Below are 24,414 nucleotides of genomic sequence, written 5' to 3'. Positions count from 1 at the left end.
AGTTGCTAATCTATCAAAACCCCTCGAGTTTTTCCTTCTCTTGAGAGACAACCTTTTGAATTACAACTTCATTATTTACAAAATATTTTCTTGGAAAAGAAAGAATAAAAGGCTTAATACAAAAATAAGTGGCCAAACTATTCATTGAAAAATATTTTAGTGCCTAAAGAATTTTTTGCTAAAAATATGTGTCTAATGTTTTCTCAGCTATACTTTTAGGTGTTTACTGTTTATTTGTTAATAATAAAATTATTATTTTTAACTAAAAAATAAAAAACTTATTTATAAAAACCCAATTTTTTTTACTGAAATTATAAAAAACCTAAAAAGCTAAAATATCTTATTTTAACCCCATTACCAACCGTCGTCGGCCGTCTTTGGCCACCATCGTCATCGTCGAATAGTCACCTACCTATCGATTAGTCAGCGTCCTTACCGTCACCCAAAATCCCTAAATCAAACCACAAAATCCAAATTCCTAATTTCCAATTTCAATTTCCCAACCCAAAGGTCACCGGCCATATTAGGCCATCATCGTCATCGTCGAATTGGGTTTTGATAGGAATTTCACGGTGGTTCGAATGGTAGTGGTGGTGTGGCTTATGGACTTTAGAATCGATCGAAATTGATAAAGAACAATGACGATATCTGACGAACCTTTGAATGCTTCTCCACGACAAGCGGTGGCATATTACGACGAAAGGTCAACGAGAGTTTGATCGGGGGTTGACCCCTGTGGTGATGATGGTGGCGGTGACGATTACCTCTGGTCGACCGACTATTATGGAAAAAGGAAGGGGGAGAGCGGAGGGAGCACACTGGGCTGCTATTTTGGGTTTTGGGGTTTTTTTTTACAAAAAAAGTATTTTAATTTTTTATTTTTTTAAATAAATTCATAAAATTATCAAAACATGACACATGTCACTTAACGAAGATATTTAACGGCGTTTAATTCGTACAATTATTTTTGTATTAATCCAGAATAAAATCACAAGCTCTCTCTCCAAACACGGGAAATGTCTCATATAATATTCCAAGCTTCTCCACCTCCCAAAACCTTGGTGGTTTTCGTCTTATTCTCTCTGTCGCTGCTTTGGAACGCTGTTTCTTGGCACCACTGGCCTCTCTGGTGTCCTGTTCAGGTGAGGTGGGACCTATTATGAAAGGAGGAAAATACGGTGCGTTTGGTGCGGTTAGACTGGAGAAAGGAAAGCTTGATTTGTCAAACAGTCTACTTCTAGCCCTGAGGTTGGTTTTCAATTTTTTTTTTTAATTTTTCACTTACATATGAGAATTGAGAATTAATTAGTTTTCCGAAATTAGAGCAAGAAATGGTTTAGCATTTAGGTATTGAGACAGGCGATTTAAATCGTGGTAGGGTCGTGTTTCTCACGACTGCGTGCAGTGGCTGATGCAAAGTACACTCAAGGTGGGCACATGCCCTCCCTAAAATCTGAATTTCTTTATATTAGTTGTTCATTTTACTATAGTGTCTACTTTTTTATTTGTGCTCACCCATTAGAAAACTTTCAATGATTAATATGTATATGCTCACCCTAAAAGAATATTTCTGAATCTGTCACTAACTTGGATTTAACAAGTTCTATTACAGTTATCACCATCATGTAATAACTGTTTCAGAAGGCATCGATACCATTAAATAATAGCCATAATCGGATGTTCTATCCTTCAGAGAAGCATAACATATTCCATACCCAAGCTCATTTGAATTTCCAGTTAGTTTAATAGATCACTGTTTTTATTCCATCCCTGCAAAGATCATATTCTCTTTTGTTGGAAGATTTTTGCAAATATTACTACTTTATATATGTTCCAGTATTCTTTCTGTATAATTCTTAAGCGTCATTTGTTTGCAGTGTTAATCAGGAAATCATTTTTTTTTCAGATTTTAGTTTTTAAGACATCATAGCTTCTTTTTGATTTGACATGCATGATCTACATCCCTAATTTCGCATTACAGTTGGTTTTTTAAATGTTACTTATGATTAGGTCTAGGAGTTCTATATATGTATCATGTCTATGCTGATTTATTGTTTATATATCTGCGTGCGTATTCATTCTGTTTTAAGTGTTTGGTTTGAGGGTTTGGGTTTGCCTGCCCCTTGAACTGTTAACTTCAGTAATTTGTTGCTAATAAGTTAGATGTTTATTTCTTTTTAGGTCTTGTATACTATTTTCCTTGAAAACATTTTCCAAAGTTTTGTAAAGATTACTTTAAAATCATTGAAATTACAGGCTTGCAACTTGAGGATGTGGTGGAGATATTGGAAACAAAATTAATCATGGAGTTGGGGATGGAGGTGATGATGGTGGAGATGATGACGATTATTTCGATGACTTTCATGATGATGAGGATGGAGAAGAGGGGGACTATCTAGAAGGTGTATGTTTCTTGAAGAGGTGAGAGTAAGTCCAGATGATACATTATGCATTTTTAATGACATATTTGTTAGGTTCTTAAAAAATAAAATGTTCTCCCAAATTATTGATTTTCCATCATTTTCTCTCCCAGGTTTTTGATCGAAAATTTTTAGATACTGTATTAAATGAGTGGAACAAGATGACGATGGACTTACCTGCTGGATTCCGACAAGCTTATGAAATGGTTTATCATCGTTTGTTATCACTTTAACATGTTCAAGCATTTAAGATCTAGGTAAAAGAATGGCTCTCGTTTTTTCTCTCTCAGCGCTCATTAGTCGGTATAATGGAGTATGAGATTTTGCATATTTTTTCTCCAATTTGGGTACGATTCTTGCTGCGCCTGATTGCTTGAGTACAGATCTGTGGTTTTGCTATGCCTTTACCTGTGGCTGAGAATATTTTAGACTAGTGTAAGCTTTTAGCGGCTGTGCAGGAGCAAACTTTGGAGTATTTCCCTCTTCAAAATCTTGAGGGCTCGATTGCAGTGAAGCCTCTTCCGAATGTCTTCAACGAGAGAATTTAGTAATGAAGGTATTCTTTGGTTGGGCAGTTTATTGGGCCAGCTCTGAACTTCAGTTCCATGGAATGGATTGCTGCGATGCTTTGGGGTAAGGATTCACAGGTGAAAGTTAGTGTAGCTTGTTGGATTGTATATTTTTTCATTTGTGAATTCCAATGCTCGGGATTAGGTTCTTGAGGGAGGTCATTGGCATATTCAGAACAAGCCTTTATTTTTGAGGGAGTGAGAACCTAATCTAGGGCATCTTGAATTTGATCTTGTTAAGATGCCAATTTGGATTCACTTGTTTAGAATGCCTTTAGAGCTCTTCACTAAACGTGGATTGAGCTATATTGCTAGTGCATGTAGGATTCCCTTGCATATGGATACAATCATGGCTTCTAAGTAACGGTTAGAGTATGCAAAGGTTTGTATCGAAGTGATAGTTGGGGATACTATTCCTGATTTAGTGGAGGTTGTTTTGAACAATGGGTCGGGAGTTCCTTGGTTTCCACCTTGCTATTCGAAGTGTGGCATATTTGGACATTTAGACAAATTTTTTCCACAGCAGGGGAAGATGGCTACTGAAGTTGGGAAGGTTAAATCTCCGAAAGTGGTGGAGTTAAAGGAGAAGGAACAAGTGAGTTTGGATCCTAGTGTAGTTGAAGTTGCAAGTGTAACTATGAATCCAGGGGTGGCAGAGGTTGTTGAAGAGGATTCTATTGTGGTTGGGGTCTGGTTGGATGACTGCCCAATCTTCTCAGTCTAAAAAGAGTGGGGGTAAATTGAAAGTTGATGTTAATAAGTCTTTGATAAGCTAAAAGAACAAATTTAAGATTTTAGCATCTATGGATGGGGATAATTCTTTGTCAGGAGTGGAGGGACAACCTCGAAAGTCTAGAGCTACTTCTCAGGGTGTTGCTAATATGTTACAAGAGTTAAAAGCAAAAAATAAGGATCATTTGGTTAAGGCAAAGAAGGTTGTTGGTGGGGGGTTGAAGTCATCAGAGGTAATGTAGTTTCTTCTTCCAATCCTTTACCATGATTATTTCTTTTTGGAATATTAGAGGATGCAATAATCCTCACAAGCAATTAAAGTTTTGAATAGGTTGAACAAACTTTAGGTTGATGTAGTTTGTCTCCTTGAAACTAGGGAGATTTTTTGCTGAGTGGAATGTGATAAATAATTATGGCTGATATTTTAATGGGTGAATCTGGTTATATTGGAAGAAGGGATTAAGTTTTGATGCTGTTCAGATTGAGGATCATATTATTTCACTTAAGGGGTGTGTTATAGAACTGACATGTTCATTTATGTTATGTATGGGAGTAATTCGGGGTCTGATAGGAAATAGTTATGGCATGAAATGCATGAAATGAGTGGTAGAGTTTGTGATGCTCCCTGGATTTTGTGGGGATATTACAATATCATTACGAGTCTGCATGAAAGTTTTGATTATGATGGTTCTGTTCCTGTTTTTGGGATGAAATTTGTTATTTTCATGATTGCACGGAAGACTTAGGCTTGGTTGATCATCCTATTGTGGGCCTCAATTTACCTGGTTGAATAAGCAACATGACATATTTTTGGCTCAAAAGTTGGATAGATTCCTTGTTAACCCTCATTAGTTTGTTAAAATCGTTACTTCATTCGTTGAATTTCAGGCTCTGGAGGATTCAGATCACTGTCTTGCTTTGGTCTGAGATTTTAAGGAAAATCCTGCTAGCAGGACAAAGCCTTTCAAATTTATTAACTTCTAGATACATTATATGGATTTTCTTTCTACGGTGAGTGAGACTTGGAGCGAGGTTGTGGATGGGTGCCCGATGCAGGTTTTGTTCCAAAAATTGAAAAGGCTGAAAGGGTGTCTTAGAGAATTAAATAAAAAAATTTTGGATGACATTTCAATGAAGGTTAAGATGAAAAGAGAGGATTTGGAGAAGGTGCAAATTCAAAACCTTTCTCTGGGTACGGTTGCAAAGGAGGTTAGTAAGGAGCATGCCTTACAAGTTGAGCTGAGGGGTTTGGAATAGGTTGAGCAACTTTATAACAAGCAAAAAGTTAAGGAGATATGGCTGCAGAAGGGGGATATGAGGACAAAGTTCTTTCATTCTTTGGTTGCTGAGAGGACTAAAAGGAACACAATTCATGTTCTTCAGGATGAGCTTAGCAATAAATTTGACACGTTTGATGACATGGTTGCTCAAGCAGTGGAGTTCTTCACTCACTTGATTAGTTCTTCAGACCATAATATGGAGGATTATGAAGTGGAATTGTTAGAGGTTTTGTTTTTCTCTTCCTAGTGAGGAAGGCGATTTGATGACTTGGGAGGTTTCAACTGAGGAAATTAATAAGGCTATTTTCAGTCACGATGATGATAAAGTTCTAGGCCCAGACGGTTTCTTGTCCTTGTTTTTTAAAGCTGCTTGATCGATTGTAGGTGAGGATTTTGTTGAAGTTGTGAGGTATTTCTTACTTACTCTACTCCTTTTCTAGTCTTCAACGCTACTACGAGTACTCTTGTTCCTAAGTTGCCTAGCCCGATTATGATGCATGATTTTTCCCTATATCGTGTTGTTCAGTTGTTTATAAAACGATCACTAAAATCCTTGTTGGGAGATTATCGAAGGTTTTTCCAAGTATGATTGCTTGGAATCAATCTACATTTGTTCATGGATGAAGTATTATGGACAACACCCACTTAGCCCAAGAGCTTGTTAAAGGTTATGCTAGGAAGTCTCTTTCACCCCATTCTACCTTGAAGATTGATCTTCAGAAAGCTTTTGACTCTGTGAGCTGAAGGTTTGTCATGAGTGTCTTTTATGCTATGGGCCTTGATAGAGAAGCGGCAGTGGATGATGTGAACGTTGCTCTCGTCGAGGGAACAAACCTAGTAAAGTTCTAGACTCGATGAAGAAACATATGGTTTTGAATAGGCATTTGAAGGCGGTGATAAAGATTAGGGTTTTAAGATAGTTTTAGTTTCTGGAAAATAAACAAAGAGAGAGATTATTACAATAAAAATAAGGGTGATAAAAACTATAAAGAATTAAAAACAAGAATAAAGTGTGTAATAAAAGAAAGATGTTCTTATCCCTTTGTAATAGATTCCCAATGGTGTAATGGTTTGATCTTTATGAGTAAATACTAGTTGTAATGAGGATAAAAAGACAGAAAATATGGTGAATACGGAATAGAAATCGAATGACTAGATTTAGATAGAAAAAATAATTGAAAATTTACCTTGGTAGGTTTGTGAGTTAACACAAACCTAGTATTTTGGATGAAGTTGGCGTGAATTATGAATGTTATTGATGATGAAGATGGAATATGGAATAGACAAATGCATATGCCCTATCAAACCCTCCTAGTCACAATGAAAATGCAAACTTGATAATACAGCTCTAACCAGCACTTCTACTTGCAATGAAAAGGCAAACCGAAGTATGAAGATTCTCTCAAGAACTCGGAAGAACAAAAGAAGAAAGGCACAAGAAAATCAACTCTTGCAAAAATGAACTCATTGTATTGTATATAAAATAAGAAAAGTTGATGTTTACAATGAGGGGGAGGGCCTCCTTATATAATGTTTGGAGAGTCCTCGTAGTAACAAGACTAACTAAAAAAATAACAATAAACTAAATTATTTTAACTCTCTCTTAATTCCTAATAAAATAATAAATCTAATCCTAAAAGATAATGCATCATCATATATTAAATTATATTACAAATAATCAATAAAAATATTAAAAATTCGTAATATTTACAAAATCCCGTATTAATCTCGTATAAGAATTTTTGCATGCATTGTCTTCACTAAAATGGCCATATCTTGAGTTCTCGATATCGGATTAATGCGACTCAAGAATAGTTGGAAAGATAAGAGATATCCAATCGTAAATCCAAAATAATGTCGACCAAATAACTTCAAGATCACACTCAAAAAGTAGTTGCAAGTCTGCTAATTTGCTATTATTCTTTTCCAAAGCTTGGTCGTGTGAGTCCATTGGAAGTGTTAGTCCATCTTCCATTGATGTGAGCCTTGTGATGCATGTATCATCTTCCCTCTCTTCAAAAATATTCTACATCAAATCTGTAATGTCAAAGGTAGAATAAAGCCTTTTAAGCATTCACTCACATTATACTTACCGAGTAGATATGTTTTGAATCTTCGAGACTTTGTTCTTCTAATAGGTTTGAGTATAAACATTAGTCCAAAGAATCATATGTTGTCATTGTTATAGACTCTAGTACATGTATCATTTCTCCACTCCTCAAAAGTATTCGTCCACGAATCTAAAAATTCAAGAGAAAGAGAATTAGATGTGAAGAAAGGAAAACTTGAGAAACATTTACCTGGATCGATGTGATGTGCCATTATGTGCTAAGTAGAGGTTTGTTCCTTGTTGGAATCTAATTATTGTTGTCTTGAAATCCTCTTTTGGACATAAGTGTTGAAAATCAACATGGCATCAAGCACTGTTGTCTTTGTTTGAGAGAAAATCAACATAAGTTTCCTCCATGGTTTCACTCGTGTGTGGTGAGAAAGAGTTCTTAAAAACCACATCAAGTGGTTCATGAAAGTAGTCCATGAAGTCTCCTAAGTGTGGTTTAGGAAATAATGAATCTCGTAAGGAGCTTTGTGGACTACATAACATGTTTAGTCGAAAAGAAAACCCATATATAAAATAAAACTCATTAAAAGCACTTTTAAAATAATAGTGTGTCTATATATATATATATATATCAGATTTTTTTTAGTCATCATGATGTACATCTTTGATATGTTCAATTCTCGGAATAGTAGTATGTGTGTGATAGATAAGAGTGTACCTTTGGGATAGTGCATATTCTATTATGTTTTTCTTACCTCGATCTTTTAACCACTTAAAGAATTTATGGTTACTATAGATGATAACCTTTGTCGAAAGTATGTCTAGTAGCCAAGCTTCAAGTATTTGAACCTAGTCAAAAGAAAATGAGTGTATAAGAATATCATCAACATAGATAATAGTGTACTTACCTGTGGAGTGGTTTAATTCGTGTGTCGTCACTGAGATGGTACAATGACTAAGGCTTTCCTGGGAATAACCTTTTTTAGCAAATCTAATTCTTTGGGTTCTCCAAAATTGTCTGTTCGACTACATATGATAAAACCTTGAATTAGATCACTTTGGTGTTGTTTCCCTTTTTCTGGTGGTAATCTGTTAGGTGGATCATTTTAACACTTCTCGAAAATCATATAAGAGAGAAATAAACACACTAGGCAAATCCTTATTAATGTTAGAAATCTAAAAAAATAATTCTCGAAAGCAAACAAAGATGCAAGGTTTTCTGTGAAAAAGGTTTTCTCACAATTCTTTTTTGCTAACATCTATGTTTTGAGTCACTTTTTTCTTCACAAATAGGTCACTCACCTCTCATGGGTCATGTTATTGGCTTTTATGGGTTATGATCTCTTTTAATTTTGTCTTTTTCTTTAAGTTCCCAACATCCTCATAAATTCTATTTTGAGGTTTTCTCTCAATTCGTTTTTGCTCACATGTATGTTTGAGTCAATCTTTTCTTTACAAATAGGATCACTCACCTTCCATACGTAATGTTCATGGATTTTATGGGTTGTGACCTCTCTTAATTTGGTCTTTTTTCTTAAAGTTTCCAACCTCCTCACAAATTCTCTTTTTTATCTTGCAAAATATCTTTCAAGTGCATCAATCTGAAACTGTAACGTATACCATAGATGTTCAAAGTGTATGAACAACTGTCGTTTTGATGTAAAAATAAATTCATTCTTCTTAATTGATAAATGAAGAAAATGCGTAGTAAAGATAAGTAAGGGTCGAATCCATAAGGACTTGGAAAATTATAAATTTTTGTTTGATTTGTTTAAGCCAGGCGTGATGTAGTAAACAGAGGGTTTGGTAAAAAGCCGATTAAGTAATAAAAGGGATTAAATAAAAGGCAATTTTAAGTGAAAATAAAAGAGCGTAACATTGAAAGTTGAATATGCTAAAAATAGCCTCAAGCTTCGCTTTGACTCAATTTCCTTTAGATCATCGAATTAGATTTTCCCTTCGAGATTCAAATCGTTACTTTTTCTACAAGGGCAATCCCCATGACTCTATTTTTTATACTAAATACCCAAGGCAATCTTTGATTATGGCTTCAGAAACTAATCTAATCAACATCAATTGTCGTAGATCAATTACCATTTATGTTCGTGGCGACTGACTCAGATTGTTTCTTTTATAGCCGTTAATTTCGATCTCAATTCTCTCTTGGCGAAGCTATCTCACCAAGTGTGTTCACAGGAAGTCGAATGTGCTTTCAAAAAGCCAATCCTTCCTCCCACACATTTAATCGCAACAACAACTTGACCAAAGTCAATCTTTGATTTTGAAAACTGTTTTGATTTTGAAAAATAAGCGCAGAGATTGAGAGAGATATTTCGAAGTTATTAAGGTTTAGTTTCAATTCTCCCATTGGAATTGAGTCATCGCTTCAGCTCTCAGCTTATGAGAAAATTAGCTAAGCATGACAAAAGTCATACTTAGCATATTTGAAAAACAAGTTTGAAAATAAATGTAAAAATGAAAAATTTGAAAAAAAAAATAAAGGAGAGAATTTTTATACACTAGAAAGAAGAAGAAGATTGTAATCTAAGTTGTGAGTTTAGGCTTACCCTAAGAGGGTATTTATAGCCTCTCAAAGCCTAAGGATAAACAAATAAAATAAAATAAAATAATCCTAAATATAATTGTTTTTTCCCTAAATTAAAACATTAAACAAGTCTCCTAATGCAACTCTGCTCGTTCATCTTCCAGAAGGCGCGCTGAGTAGATCTTCTAGAAACTGTCGCTAACTAGACCTTCTAGAAACTGCCACATCAGACTGTGTCGTACCCAAAGTTATGCCCATGTCTCCAGCCATGACGAAATAATAAAAAAAATGCAGAATGCACCCGTTTTATCACTAATTCTGGAAAGTAAAACCCTGCATGAAAACAAGCATAACACAACCAAATTAGCAGCAATAATTCCATAAGATCAAAGAATTAACGAGCAAATATTAACGATTATGAACACTTATCAAATTCTCCCTCACTTATCTCATGCTTGTCCTCAAGTATGATATAATCAAATTTGTCAAAAATTTCATTTACCGTTCTTTGTCAAGTTTCACATTCAAGGAAGCAAGGTAGAGACCACAATAATTATTCAATTCAAGACATCAATCAATTGAATATCACTGTTGAGTTAATCGATCGACGGAATCGGCCAAGAGGGGGTGAATTGGCAATTAAAAATTTCGTGGAAGCTTTTGTAGAAAAATTGAAAGTAATTGCACAGCGATTTACAGTGGTTCGACTTTCTCAAACAAAGTCTACGTCCACTACCTTAGCTATCCACACTAAGGATTTTCCAACAAATTCACTAATTTGTTCTTTCTTCTGAGGCCAAAGAGATAACCTTACAAAATCCCTCAAGAGTATACCCCAACTCTTGATAACACTCTTTTTCCCAAAGAGAAGATTACAAATTTGCAAACTTACAAGAAAACCTCACAAGGTAAGATGTTTGCACAATTCTAGAACAAGAAAAGAACACTCAAAGATAATTACAAATGAGCACAAATGGTGTTCTTGAAAGCAAAATGAATATTGAAAGGAAAATTGGCTTGGTTTGCACAAACTTGGTGTTTGATGCTTTCTCTCTTGTTTCTCTATAATTTCTTGTTGATCAAGGGCTTCAGAACTTGTTTAAATACACCTTGAATCTCTTCTGAACGTTGGGGATGATTAGTGAAGATCATATAGCCGTTTTAGTGTGAAAACAATTAATAAAACAGTTTGGAGCGTGGGGGGAATCGGTACCCCCTATGGGGAATCGGTTCCCTAAGTGTAAAATTCAAATATTTCAACCGTTGAACAGGGGGGAATCGGTACCACCTATGGGGGAAACGGTTCCCTCCGAGCATTCTGGAAATCTCGGAGCCAAACCCTTCAGGGGGAATCGGTACCCCTTAGGGGGGAATCGGTTCCCTCTGAGCAATCTGGAATTTTTGGCTTTGAAATGGTTCGAAATACTTTGAAAGATTATTTTGAAATTGTTTTAAGATTAAAACTTATTTTTACACTTAAGTAAGGATTAAAAATGATTTTTGAAATATTTTGAGTAATGTTTTGATATTCAAATAATTATATCGAATATACTTAGAAAATCATTTTGGAAAATCTTAAAATTCATTTAACTTAATTTGTTATATCGAAATATCAACATGTTTTCAACAATCTCCCCCTTTTTGATATAACAAAACATTTTAGTAATTTTTAAGATTTTGAAATCAAGTTTTGAAATTACTCCCCCTTACTTTAACACTTCTCCCATTTATCATTTTTAAAAACACACTTAAAACACACTTAAAACACACTTCTCCCCCTTTTTGTTAAATCAAAAAGATTCAAATGAACGTGAAAAATATTAAGCCAATTGATTAGGTATATGTATGCATAAGCTGCTAAGATCACAATTAAGAGAAACGTTAGCCATTAGTTTCGTAATCAATATTCATAAATAATGTGATATGGCAAAATTGGTCATATTGCTAATAATGATGTAAATGATGCAATAACGAATAAAACACACCAAACATATAAGTTCACACCATCCATAAATCCAAAATCCAACAATCCACAAAATCAAACATTCCAAAATATTCAAAATGTTAAAACAATAAGTTTGGAGTTCAAAGTAAAACATTTAATCACATATCCGGATCAGGAGGAGGAAATAGAGCTCGCATAGCGGCCATTTCGTTAGTGAGGTCATTAATACGTGCATTGGTTGCTTCATTATTTGCACGCATTTCCTGAAGAATTTCTAATTGTTGAGCTCCCATTGTGGATAGATGAGACTCTATAGAAGTAAAGCGCGAATCCATGGTCGCATATTGGTAATCAAATGTCTCCATAAAAGATTGAAAATATGGAGGCATTTGAGTCGATTGTTGTGCGTGCTCCTCGGGTTGCGCAGGCTCATCTTCAGCTTCATCGATATCCCTCATTAATTGGTCAAACTGTGGATCTTCGTCAGCTTCGGGTGGAGCTTGTGAAGAACTAGCTCCCGGAGTAGTTGCAGAAGATCGAACCCATTCACCGGTTTCTTTATTTTTGACCATCCTGTTCTTATTAAAGAAAGAAGATTGATTTGTTTCTTAAGAGGAAAAGCGGCATCTAGACCAACTCGAAGCTCGGCTTTAGAAAAGAGATTACTAAGGATACAACCGTAAACTAGTGAAGAACAGAGTTTCTTATTTGGCACTAGGTTAACGGTTTCAACGATCTCAGCAAAGATAATCTCGGAAAGGTTTATTTTTATGTTGTGTTCAAAACAATGCAACCACCAAAGGTCTAAAGCTCTAAGAGTAGAATAACGACCCCCGGATGGTCGAAACCACCAAGTGATCATGAGATGAAGAAAACGCTTATGAAGATCTAGAACACTTGCACTATCATTTCGTTTATATCGTGAGCCTAAAACTTGTTTTTCGTTTGATAAACCTTCATTATCCAAGCCTAAGGCATTGGATATGTAATCCGGATCAAGATGGAAATATTGACCTAGGAGGTAGGAACGTACTCCTATGGTTTTGGTTTTGTCACGATTTTTGATACAAACGGCATTACAGTAGAAGATACGAACAAGTTGATGATAGACAACGGGTTCAAGTTCGAAAAGTTTATCAAATTTCCATTCGTGCAAGATAGGGAGATATTTAAAGTTAATATCAACCATAGTTTGAAGAGATGGGATACGTTCTTCCCTAATCTTATACGAGTCAAAATATTGGTAAAACCAATAACGATAATCTTTAGGACCCGGTTGATTGAAACAAGAATTTTGGATAGTCAAGTTAGGATCAAGATTTGGAATAGGATTTTGAGGAATAGGAGGAGGATTTGGTTGACGACTAGAACGACTAGATGAAGACCTAGCACGTTTAGGATTGGACATGGTTTAGGAAATCAGAATAGAATTGATAACCTGCAATTTTAAAAACAAATGTATGCAATTCAATTAATCCCAAAACTCAATTGAGTCCTCAATATTTCAAGGTTCTCTAAATCAATCCTAATGGGCAAAGTTTTTGAAAAACTTTTGAAAAATATGGTTTTGAGAAACAATATATGTATAGTTTTTATAACAACAACATAATTTAATCAAAACACAATAATTTGAAAATTAACATTTTTTTATTTCGAAAATTAAAAAAAAAATTGGAAAATTCTTGTGTTTTTGATGAAATTAGTTGTAACATCTAGTTTTTAATCACTAAAAAATCAATGCCCGATCACTATTTTAACCTAGAACTAATTAAAACTAATCCTATGTTCAAAATCAATGTAATAGAGAGTTTAGAAAAATTTACCTTGAAAGATGAAGATTGAGGGAATTTTGATGTTGTTTGCACGATTTTAATGATTCCAACAGGTTTAGAAGATGATATTTGAAGCAAATTCCGATTAATATCGTTGATTTGAGGCAAAAATGGAGATTTGAGAGATTTAGAGGTGAAGAACGGCGGAAGAAGAAGAAAATGAGGGTTTTGGGGTTTTTGGGGGTGTTCTGCCCGATTTAACAGAACCCCAGGGGGGTATCGATTCCCCTGTGGGGGGAATCGGTTCCCCTTCAAAGGGGGAATCGGTTCCCTCATGGGGGGATCGATTCCCTCTTCACTAAAATGCTAAAATCCGACTTTTAAGCACATAAAATGCTAAATTAATCTTTTCTAGTGGTATAGGCAACTCATATATTGAAAAATAATTATGTTCAAACAATTAAATTAATCTTTAAACATTATTTGAAAACCTAAGTGAAGATAGGTTAGTTAAACCTAATTCTCTTCTAAGTGTCCAAAACCTTTCCTTGTCTAAGGGTTTTGTAAAGATATCCGTTAATTGATGCAAAGTATCAACATATTCTAGAACTACATCTTCCTTAGTGACATGGTCTCTAATGAAGTGATGTCTTATGTGCTTTTCTAGAGTGTGGATATTTAGCAATTGTCACACTAGGAATTGTACCTACTTCAATTCCATAATCAAAAAGTTGTTGTTTCATCCATAAAACTTGTGCACAACAACTACCGGCTGAAATGTATTCCGCTTCAGTGGTAGATAATGCCACACAATTTTGTTTCTTTGAAAACCAAGAAATCAGCATATTTCCAAGGAATTGGCAAGTACCGGAGGTGCTTTTCCTATCTAATTTGCATCCTCCATAATCCGCATCAGAAAAGGCATGCAAGCTAAAGCTAGAGTCTCTAGGATACCAAAGTCCTAAACTAGGAGTGTCCTTAAGGTATCTAAAGATTCTCTTAACATCTAGTAAATGTGATTCTTTAGGACATGATTGAAACCTAGCACACAAGCAAACACTAAACATAATATCCGGTCTACTTGCGATTAGATAAAGAAAAGAGCCAATCATTGACCTATATAATTTAACATCTACACATTTACCTCCTTCATCTAAGTCAAGCTTTGTTGAAGAGCTCATTGGAGTGTTATGAGGTTTCCCATTTTCCAGTCCAAACTTCTTGAGCATATCTTTGACGTACTTAGCTTGATTAATGAAGATGCCATCTTTTCTTTGCTTGATTTGGAGTCCCAAGAAAATGAGAGCTCCCCCATCATGCTCATCTCAAACTCACTTTGCATTAGCTTAGAAAATTCTTGGCAAAAACATCATTATAGAACCAAATATTATATCATCAACGTAAATTTGAACTACTAATAAATCTTTACCTTTTCTCTTTAAAAACAATGTAGTGTCAACCTTTCCTTTTAAAAAACCTTTTTCAATTAAAAAATTTGACAATCTTTCATACCAAGCTCTAGGAGCTTGTTTTAAACCATAAAGAGCTTTTGTCAATTTTAAAACATGATCCGGAAAATTTAAATCTTCAAAACCTGGAGGTTGTTCCACGTACACTTCTTATTTTATAAAACCATTTAAAAATGCACTTTTAACATCCATTTGATATAATTTAAATTCATTGAAACATGCAAATGCTAATAACATTCTAATTGCTTCCATCCTAGCTACGGGAGCGTATGTTTCATCATAGTCTATGCCCTCTTCTTGAGTATAGCCTTGAGCAACAAGTCTAGCCTTGTTCCTCACTATATTACCACTTTCATCAAGTTTATTTCTAAAAACCCATCTAGTACCTACAGTAGATTTATTACTAGGCCTTTCAACTAATGTCCATACTTCTCTCAAATTGATTTAATTCTTCTTGCATAGCCATAATCCAATGTTCATCTTTTAATGCTTCTTTGATGTTCTTAGGCTCTATGCATGAAATAAATGCAACATAATTACAGATATTTCTAAGAGAAGATTGAGTAGTTACCCCTTTTGATGGATCACCTATAATTTCACCATCCTTGACATAGTTGTACTCTCTTGGAAAAGATACTTCCCTTTCTTCACTGGTTGGATTCTCGAGGGGATCATGAGTTTCCTCATCTTTTGTTTCTTCCTTTGATGATGATTCTCCAACGTCATGTCTAACGTCATTTGCTTGTACAATACCTACATCATCATTAACAGAAGAATCCTTCCTCGGAAGGGGATTATCATTGAAAACAACATGTATAGACTCTTCTACAACTAAAGTTCTTTTATTAAATACACGATAAGCTTTAGAATTTAAGGAATAACCCAGAAAAATTCCTTCATCACTTTTAGCATCAAATTTGCCAAGGTTTTCTTTACCGTTGTTTAAAACAAAACATTTACATCCAAAAGGATGAAAATATCTAATGTTAGGCTTTTTATTTTTGAGAATTTCATATGGTGTTTTCTTTAAAATTGGCCTAATCATTACTCGATTTACAACATAACAAGCGGTATTTGTGGCTTCCGCCAAAAAATATTTTGGCAAATTATTTTCACAAAGCATGGTTCTAGCCATTTCTTCTAAAGTTCGATTTTTCGTTTCAACAACTCCATTTTGTTGAGGGGTTCTAGGTGCTGAAAAATTATGGCTAATACCATTAGAATTACAAAACTCAATAAATCCAAGATTTTCAAATTCAATTCCATGATCACTTCTAACACTAGTGATAGAGTAACCTTTTTCATTTTGGATTATTTTCGAAAATGTGATGAAATTTTCTAATGCTTCATCTTTAGTACTTAAGAATAGAACCCAAGTGTATCTAGAATAGTCATCTACCAAGACAAATGCATATTGTTTTCCTCCCAAGCTAGTAGTTCTAGTTGGCCCAAAAAGATCTAAATGGATCAATTGTAATACTCTACTAGTTGATACATCATTAATAGATTTAAAAGAAACTCGCTTTTGTTTTACTTTAGCACATGCATCACAGATTTTATCATTATCAAATTTAAGCTTAGGCAACCCTCTTACTAAGTCTCCTTGAATTAACCGTTGCAAAACACTCATACTAGCATGACCTAGTCTCCTATGCCATAACCAACTATCATGCTCATCCTTAGCAACTAGGCATAAATTAGTCATATCAATAGAATCTAAATGCACGATGTAAATGTTTCCTATTCTATGACCAACAAGCATAATCCGATTAGATGCAATGTCAATGACTTTACAACCATTAATTTCAAATAAGACATTGAATCCTTTATCGCATAATTGACTAATACTCAATAGATTATGCTTTAATCCATTCACATATAAAACATTCTTAATTTGTATGGAAGAGGTATTACCTATTGTACCAATACCTTCAATGTGACCTTTTGAATTGTCTCCAAAAGTCACTTCTCCTCCATTTTTGGCGTTAAGCTCAATGAACCGGCTTTTGTCTCCGGTCATATGTCTTGAGCATCCACTATCAAGGTACCATGAATTTGAATTTGTTTCCCGTGCCTTGTAGCAATGCTCCTTTCCCTACAAACATAGATTAATTTTTGATTTTTGGTACCCAAATTCTTTTGGGTCCATATTCATTAGTTTCCAAAATCCTAGTCCCCTTAGGTATCCATTTGTGTAGGATATTTTTATCTTTAGTAGTAATGAGTTCTTTAGGAACCCACATACTTCTAATGATTTTTCTATTAGAGGTTCTTTGGGGACCTCTATGATTGTAGTTTCTAAAACTTTTTCTAACAAAGTTGGATTTTGAATTTCCACATTTTTCAAGATGTTTTGTTCCAACTTTATCAAAAGAAGTTTTAAGATCATCATTTTTCTTTTGATGATCATCATTGATCTTTGAAAGTAAATTTTGCAAATCTAAATTTTTCTTTTCAAACTCTTATAGTTTGATTTGCAAATCGTTGATTTTACTTTCAAGATCGTTGTTGGTTTTGGATATGAGTTTGTTTTCATTTTTCAATTTTGAAACATCATTTTTATATTTTAAAAACAATTTCTCATAATCCGAAGCCAACCCATTGTACTCCTCAAATAACTCATCATAAGATAAATCATCAAAATTGGATGAGTTAGAGGTTACCTTAGAATCATCCCCGAATGCCATCAAGCACAAGTTTGCTACTTCTTGTTCCTCTTCATCGGAACTTTCTTCGTCGCTCCATGTAGCCACATGAGCCTTGTGCTTATTCTTTGATTGACCCTTTTTCTTCAATTGTGGGTAATCATATTTGACATGCCCCGACTTTTTGCATTCATAGCAAATGATTGGGTCCTTCTCTTTTGGTTCATTTTTTAGGCCTTCGTTTCGTTTGAATTTTCTTCCTTGGTAAGGTCTCATCATTTTTCTGAACCGTTTGGCAAACAATGCCATTTCCTCGTCATCATCATCATTATTAGAATCACTCTCATCTTTTGTGGATTTGAGAGTAACTCCAATATTTTTCTTCTTCTCTTTTTCCTTTGGTGTCTCTTCAACTTTATCAAGGTCCACCTCATCTTCAAGCATCATCTCATGAGTGAGGAGTGAACCGATAAGTTCTTCAAGAGTTAAGGACGATAGGTCCTTAGACTCGATGATTGCCGTCTTCTTTGATTGCCATGCTTTTGGGAGGGAGTAGACTAACTTCCTCACAAGCTTTTCATTTGAGATGATCTCTCCATATGATTTGAGACCATTGACAATCGTTGAAAATCTATCTGTCATAGCTTTGATGTCTTCATTTGGTTTCATCCTGAAATTTTCATAACTATGCGTTAGAATACTAATTTTTGATTTCTTTACCTCATCTGTACCTTCATGTGTGACTTGAAGTTTGTCCCATATTTCTTTGGTGGTTGTACACGATGAAACTCTTCCGTATTTATCTGGTCCAAGAGCACAAAAAATAATATGGATGGCTTTGGAGTTGAGCTGGAACATTCTTGTCTCTCATTCACTCCACAACCTTGGATGAGTGAGAGGTTTGATGTATCATTCTTCTACAACATTCCATGCTCCCATGTCACTTGCTTGAATGAAGTACATCATTCTATTCTTCCAATAGGCATAGTTAGCTCCATTGAAGAAAGGAGGCTTGTTGACGGGCATCGAATCGAGACCGGAGTCGAAGTTTGAAGCGGAGGCCATTGATAACTTTAATAATCGATATAACTCTTCCCGAATCGACTCAAGAGGCGATTAAACCTTCAAATGAGTTAGGCTCTGATACCAATTATTGAGTTAATCGATCGAAGAAATCGGCCAAGAGGGGGGGTGAATTGGCAATTAAAAATTTTGTGGAAGCTTTTGCAGAAAAATTGAAAGTAATTGCACAGCGATTTACAGTGGTTCGACTTTCTCAAACAAAGTCTACGTCCACTACCTTAGCTATCCACACTAATGATTTTCTAACAAATTCACTAATTTGTTCTTTCTTTTGAGGCCAAAGAGATAACCTTATAAAATCCCTCAAGAGTATACCCCAACTCTTGAGAACACTCTTTTTCCCAAAGAGAAGATTACAAATTTGCAAACTTACAAGAAAACCTCACAAGGTAAGATGTTTGCACAATTCTAGAACAAGAAAAGAACACTCAAAGATAATTACAAATGAGCACAAATGGTGTTCTTGAAAGCAGAATGAATATTGAAAGGAAAATTGGCTTGATTTGCACAAACTTGGTGTTTGATGCTTTCTCTCTTGTTTCTCTATAATTTCTTGTTGATCAAGGGCTTCAGAACTTGTTTAAATACACCTTGAATCTCTTCTGAACGTTGGGGATGATTAGTGAAGATCATATAGCCGTTTTAGTGTGAAAACAATTAATAAAACAGTTTAGAGCGTGGGGGGAATCGGTACCCCCTATGGGGGAATCGGTTCCCTCCGAGCATTCTGGAAATCTCGGAGCCAAACCCTTCAGGGGGGAATCGGTACCCCCTTGGGGGGGGGAATCGGTTCCCTCTGAGAAATCTGGAATTTTTGGCTTTGAAATGGTTCGAAATACTTTGAAAGATTATTTTGAAATTGTTTTAAGATTAAAACTTATTTTTACACTTAAGTAAGGATTAAAAATGATTTTTGAAATATTTTGAGTAATGTTTTGATATTCGAATAATTATATCGAATATACTTAGAAAATCATTTTGGAAAATCTTAAAATTCATTTAACTTAATTTGTTATATCGAAATATCAAAATGTTTTCAACAATCACCAATTGGAACAATTTAAATGCAATTGTAGCATCCATTCATTCATTAATCTCAATGCCCATAACTCAACACCTTACTGAGATTTACTCAAATCACTCAATGTGTTTGGGGTATAGAAACGCTCAATGTCAGAACCGACTCAATATTATCATAGGCATTCAAGTAAATCAAATCTCCACTACTAATAAGAATAAGATGCATAAATCAAAGGGTCTTTTATTGGTTGTAACAGAGCTTAGGTAAAGGTAGGGAAAAGGTTAATTAATATGGCTAGAATTCAAGGCAAGGAACTAACAAATAACAAGTTCAACTCCATCAAAACATTAGCACAACAAGATAAAAAAACAAACTATCAAATGACAAAATTCTTTTCGGAATGCATTTGATTTTTTTCTTTTTCATATTTTTGTTGTTTTGTTTTCCATTTTTTTCATGTCTTTTTTCTCTCTTTTTTTCGAACAACATCTTTTTTTTCGAACTGCTATTTTTTTCTATGGAGCATGCATAGACTAAACTGTTTAGTTACCCTGAAAAGGGTAGAAAAAAGGGATAAAATAAAAACTTGAGTTTATAAATGTAGTGAAAACAAAGAAATGGGAATATACTCAAAAGTGGTTAACTAGGGGTAAATGCATGAGTAGGCAATTTTAGTAGGGAAAATAGAATGGTTAATCCTAAGGTGCCCAAATCATTTTAAGCATCATGTTCATGTGTAATCTCGACAGTATTTAAAATACAGGTTCTAGAATACCAATGTCAAATTCGACACACTCAATCAAAAAATATGAGAGAGAAATGATATGCTCGTAAAGGCTCAAATCTCACCAAATTGTTTCATGCATTGAGCTAAGCACATTTCAACCAAAAAAATCATGGAATATCATAAAAATACCAACTTGATCATAATTCATGCTATTCGCTATCAAGAACATCCTAGCCTAAACAATCATGTGTTCCCAAACAAGCATAGCATTCAAAAAATATTCAATAAGACAAAGAAATTCAATAAAAGTTTCGTAAATTCAACAACGCATACTAACATCAAAAAATAAAGATAAACAAAAGGGAAATTCAACCTACACTCTACTCTCTCACACTTAAAGTGTTTTTCCTCAAAACGTAAAATTAAAGTGCAAGAGAAGAAATAGAGTACTCCTCGGATTTAACGTCGACCACGGCCACGGCCTCAGCCTCGGTGGGAGACGTTGGGACGGAGATAGTAAAGAATCTCAATAATGTTCGTCTCAATAGAATGGAGGTGGCTGTGGACTTCATCCATTTGAGACTGCATATCCGGGTAAGGTACTGTAGGTGGTAGTTGTGGTGCATTACGGTGAACGAAGACTTGCTCACGGCGAGGAGTGAGGACACCTGGTGGAACGAAGTATGGTGCACTCGAGGTTCCAGCAAGTACACCAATCGAATCTAAGCATCACTCATCCAAAGCATCTATAGAAAAAGCAAAAGTAAATCGTATAACGTCAAAATTAGCGATGCAAGAGGCTAAATGAGTAATGTAAAAGCCAAGGATAAGTGGGCGATTGGATCGAATAACGATCTCAAAGCCCGAGCAAACCAAAATCCCAAGATCACCCGATGACCGGCTGACATGCACCATAAAAAGAAAAGTTCAACTCGACTCAAGGATGAAGACGAGTCATTCCAGCTGGAATAATTGTAAGCGAGGAAACAATGTATGTAGCGCAAAGTCAGGTCGTAGATAAGATGAGCTATAGTCGAGCGAGCATTGAATGTATGGCCAGCCAAGCCGGTAAGTGTCTCATAGGCCATATCAGAATCGAAGTCCTACAGAATCTCAAGCAAAATAGTCAAATACACATGATTCATGACATCTGTCACGAATAGCCGAAATGTAACAAAATTGGGTGAATTAACATTAAGAAAATGATTCGGCGAAAAATTGAAAGTGACATAAAATTCAAAGACAAGTTCATAAAACGTGCCACAATTAATCATCGGATATAAAGTCCAACCAATGACAGTAAAATATGTATGGATAGACTCACATAAATGTAAGGTTTCTAAAGTTCAAGTCATAATATATTTACTTACACGGAAAGGACTATGTCTTACCGACTCAAAACATACCAATTCGTCCTCCGAAAATTATAAGTACCCATGCAGAATTTCTTCGGCAGGGACATCGTACGACCGACCTCTTTGGTTGTGCTAGGGATTTTCATGGGCAGGCGATAGACTATCAGGAGCAGGGGCATCACCCGAGCTAAAGGAACGGGTCGGTGAAGCATGTTGTCTGAGCTGCTGTCGAGAGCTCGACGTCGTAGGAGATGGGTCCATGGGTGGAAAACCAACGTTGAAATCCTCTATAAAACCATAAATTGGATGATACATTAGTAAAGGTTGAACCGAAATAGAATTAGATTTTACCTCTGGAGTGTCGTCCGATATCGTCGAATGCATCGAATACGACGGAAAGCCCATCGGTTGTGGATGAGATGAGAACGTTGCTACTGTAGGAATTGAGTGGAATGATAGAGATGGAAATCGTGGTGGTGACGGCCGTGAGTAGTGCTCGGCCCAGGGCATAGCAAGGTGGTCGGCGCAAATGCTGAATGGTACAGCGATGTTGAAGCTTAGCCATGGTTTCACATTAGGCGAACAGAGGGTAGTGGTGGAACGGAGTCAAAATCAATAGGCAACTCAATTAACGACGTTGCATTGGAGCGGTGACGTCCTCCAAGGACAGTGGGTGGAGGATCATTGGTGTTGTCCTGTTGGTTTCGCTTGCGCACCATCGTGGAATAGAGAGGAGCAGACGGCTTGAAAAAACACTATAGCGAGGACGTAGTGGTTCGGTAAGGCTAGTGACGGTAAGGAGACTAATCGGTTTGAGGATGAGGAGTGTAAGCATTTTGGAGGAAGTATTGTAAAGTGAGGGGGAGTATAGGAGGTTGGGTTTAATTGAGTTCTGTCGTGCGTGGGGGGTGTTTAAGTTTGAGTGAAATTTGTTTTTGATGGGGATAAAAAGGAGTTTAAAATTAAAAGTTTATAGAGATAGGGATAGTGTGGGGTCCATGGTAAAATTGAAAAGGAAGAGAAAAGAGGATTGGGAAGTGGGGGCGACATAAAGATAACAAAAAAAGGGGAAAACAATTTGGTTTTTGCTAACGTGCGCCGTAGGAAATCAACGATACCGATACTGTCATAGGAGTATCGATACTACTATATAGAGTAGTATTTATACCATTTAATGGTATCAGTACAATTTTTTGATTCTATTTTTGTGGTATCGACATTGCCTGCGAAGTATCGGTATCATTTTTCGATTATGTTTCCATGGTATCTATATTGGCCAATCAGTGTCGGTACTACAATGCCTTGCACGACTTACACTGGTCCCAGTGTCCGAATTTGACATTGTTCGCATGGTAACTTTGCAAATCTTCGTTGTTTAAGTTTGAAAAGAATTTGGTTCCTGCAAAATAATAATAAAAATTAAATGAAAAATGCTTAATCAAAATAAAAATAAAAATAAAAATTGAAAATGTAACAGAATTAAAAATAATGGGTTGCCTCCCATGAAGCGTTTTTGTTTAACGTCGTTAGCTCGACGACCTCATTCAGACTACATGTTCTTCTAAGTCGAGATCTTCAATTAATAAAGCTTGGTTATTAACATAATACAGTTTAATCCAGTGTCCATTTACTCTAAATCGAGTACCCGAACCATCTTCAAGTTTGACTGCGCCATAAGAAAAAAATTCAATTATCGTATAGGGCCCGCTCCACTTCGATCGAAGTTTAACTATAAAAAGTTTTAACTTTGAATTAAAAAAGTACTTTTTGTCCGGAAAAAAAAGATTTAAAAATAATTTTTCAATCATGAAATTCTTTTGTTTTGTCCTTATATATTATGGCGTTGTTGTAAGCATCTCTCTAAATTTCCTCAAGTTCTTGTATATGTAACTTTCGTGTTTTGGCAACCGCTTCTAACACCACATTGCATTTCTTTACAGACCAATATGCCTTGTGTTCCAGCTCTACAGGAAATGACATGGCTTACCGAATACAAGGAGATATGGCGACATAATGATTGGTCCTTTATATGCAGTTTGATATGCCCACAAAGCGTCAATCAATTTCAAGCTCCAATCCTTGCAATTTGGCTTGACTATTTTCTATAGAATTGTCTTTACTTCATGGTTTGAAATTTTTGCTTGTCCGTTCATTTGTGGATGATAAGTCGTTGTAATCCTGTGATTTACTCCATGTTTTTTAATAAGTGCATCAATTACCCTATTAATGAAGTATGTACCGTGGTCACTTATTATCGTTCTTGGTGTACCAAACCTGGAAAAAATAAAATTCTTTAGAAATTGAGCAGTAGTTTTGGCATCGTTGTTTCTAGTGGCTTTAGCTTCTACCCACTTCGAAACATAGTCAGCCGCAAGAATTATATAACAATTGCCAAAAGGAGAAACAAAAGGACCCATATAGTGGAGTCCCCAAACATTAAATATTTCGCATATATGAATAGGATTAAGAGGTATTTCATTTCTTCAACTCAAATTACATGTATGTTGGCAATTGTAACATGATTTACAAAATAAGTAAGCATCACGGAAAATATGAGGCCAAAAGAAACCACATTCCAAAACTTTATGAGCAGTCTGCTTCGGTCCGAAATGTCCACCAAATGAATAAGAATGACAAAAATTTAAAATTGAGCTTACCTCACTTTCAGTAACACATCGTCGAATTACCTGGTCTGAACAATGTTTCCAAAGATACGAATCATCCCAAATGAAGAAATGAGACTCTTTTAATATGGTTCACTTCGGCTTTCATCCAATCAGATGGTAATTTAC

The 24,414-nt window shown here is 35.4% G+C and overlaps 1 pseudogene; it reads left to right on the top strand.

Annotated features, from left to right (window-relative positions):
• The first annotated feature begins 638 nt into the window (after positions 1-638).
• The window catches only part of LOC120114207, a 44,700-nt pseudogene continuing 20,924 nt past the window's right edge, over positions 639-24,414 (top strand).

The sequence above is a fragment of the Hibiscus syriacus genome, unplaced genomic scaffold (genome assembly GCF_006381635.1).
Source record: "Hibiscus syriacus cultivar Baekdansim isolate YM2019G1 unplaced genomic scaffold, ASM638163v2 tig00110221_pilon, whole genome shotgun sequence".
NCBI lineage: Eukaryota > Viridiplantae > Streptophyta > Magnoliopsida > Malvales > Malvaceae > Hibiscus > Hibiscus syriacus.
Note: the sequence above shows the minus strand (reverse complement) of the source record. Positions and strands in the feature narration are given on the sequence as shown.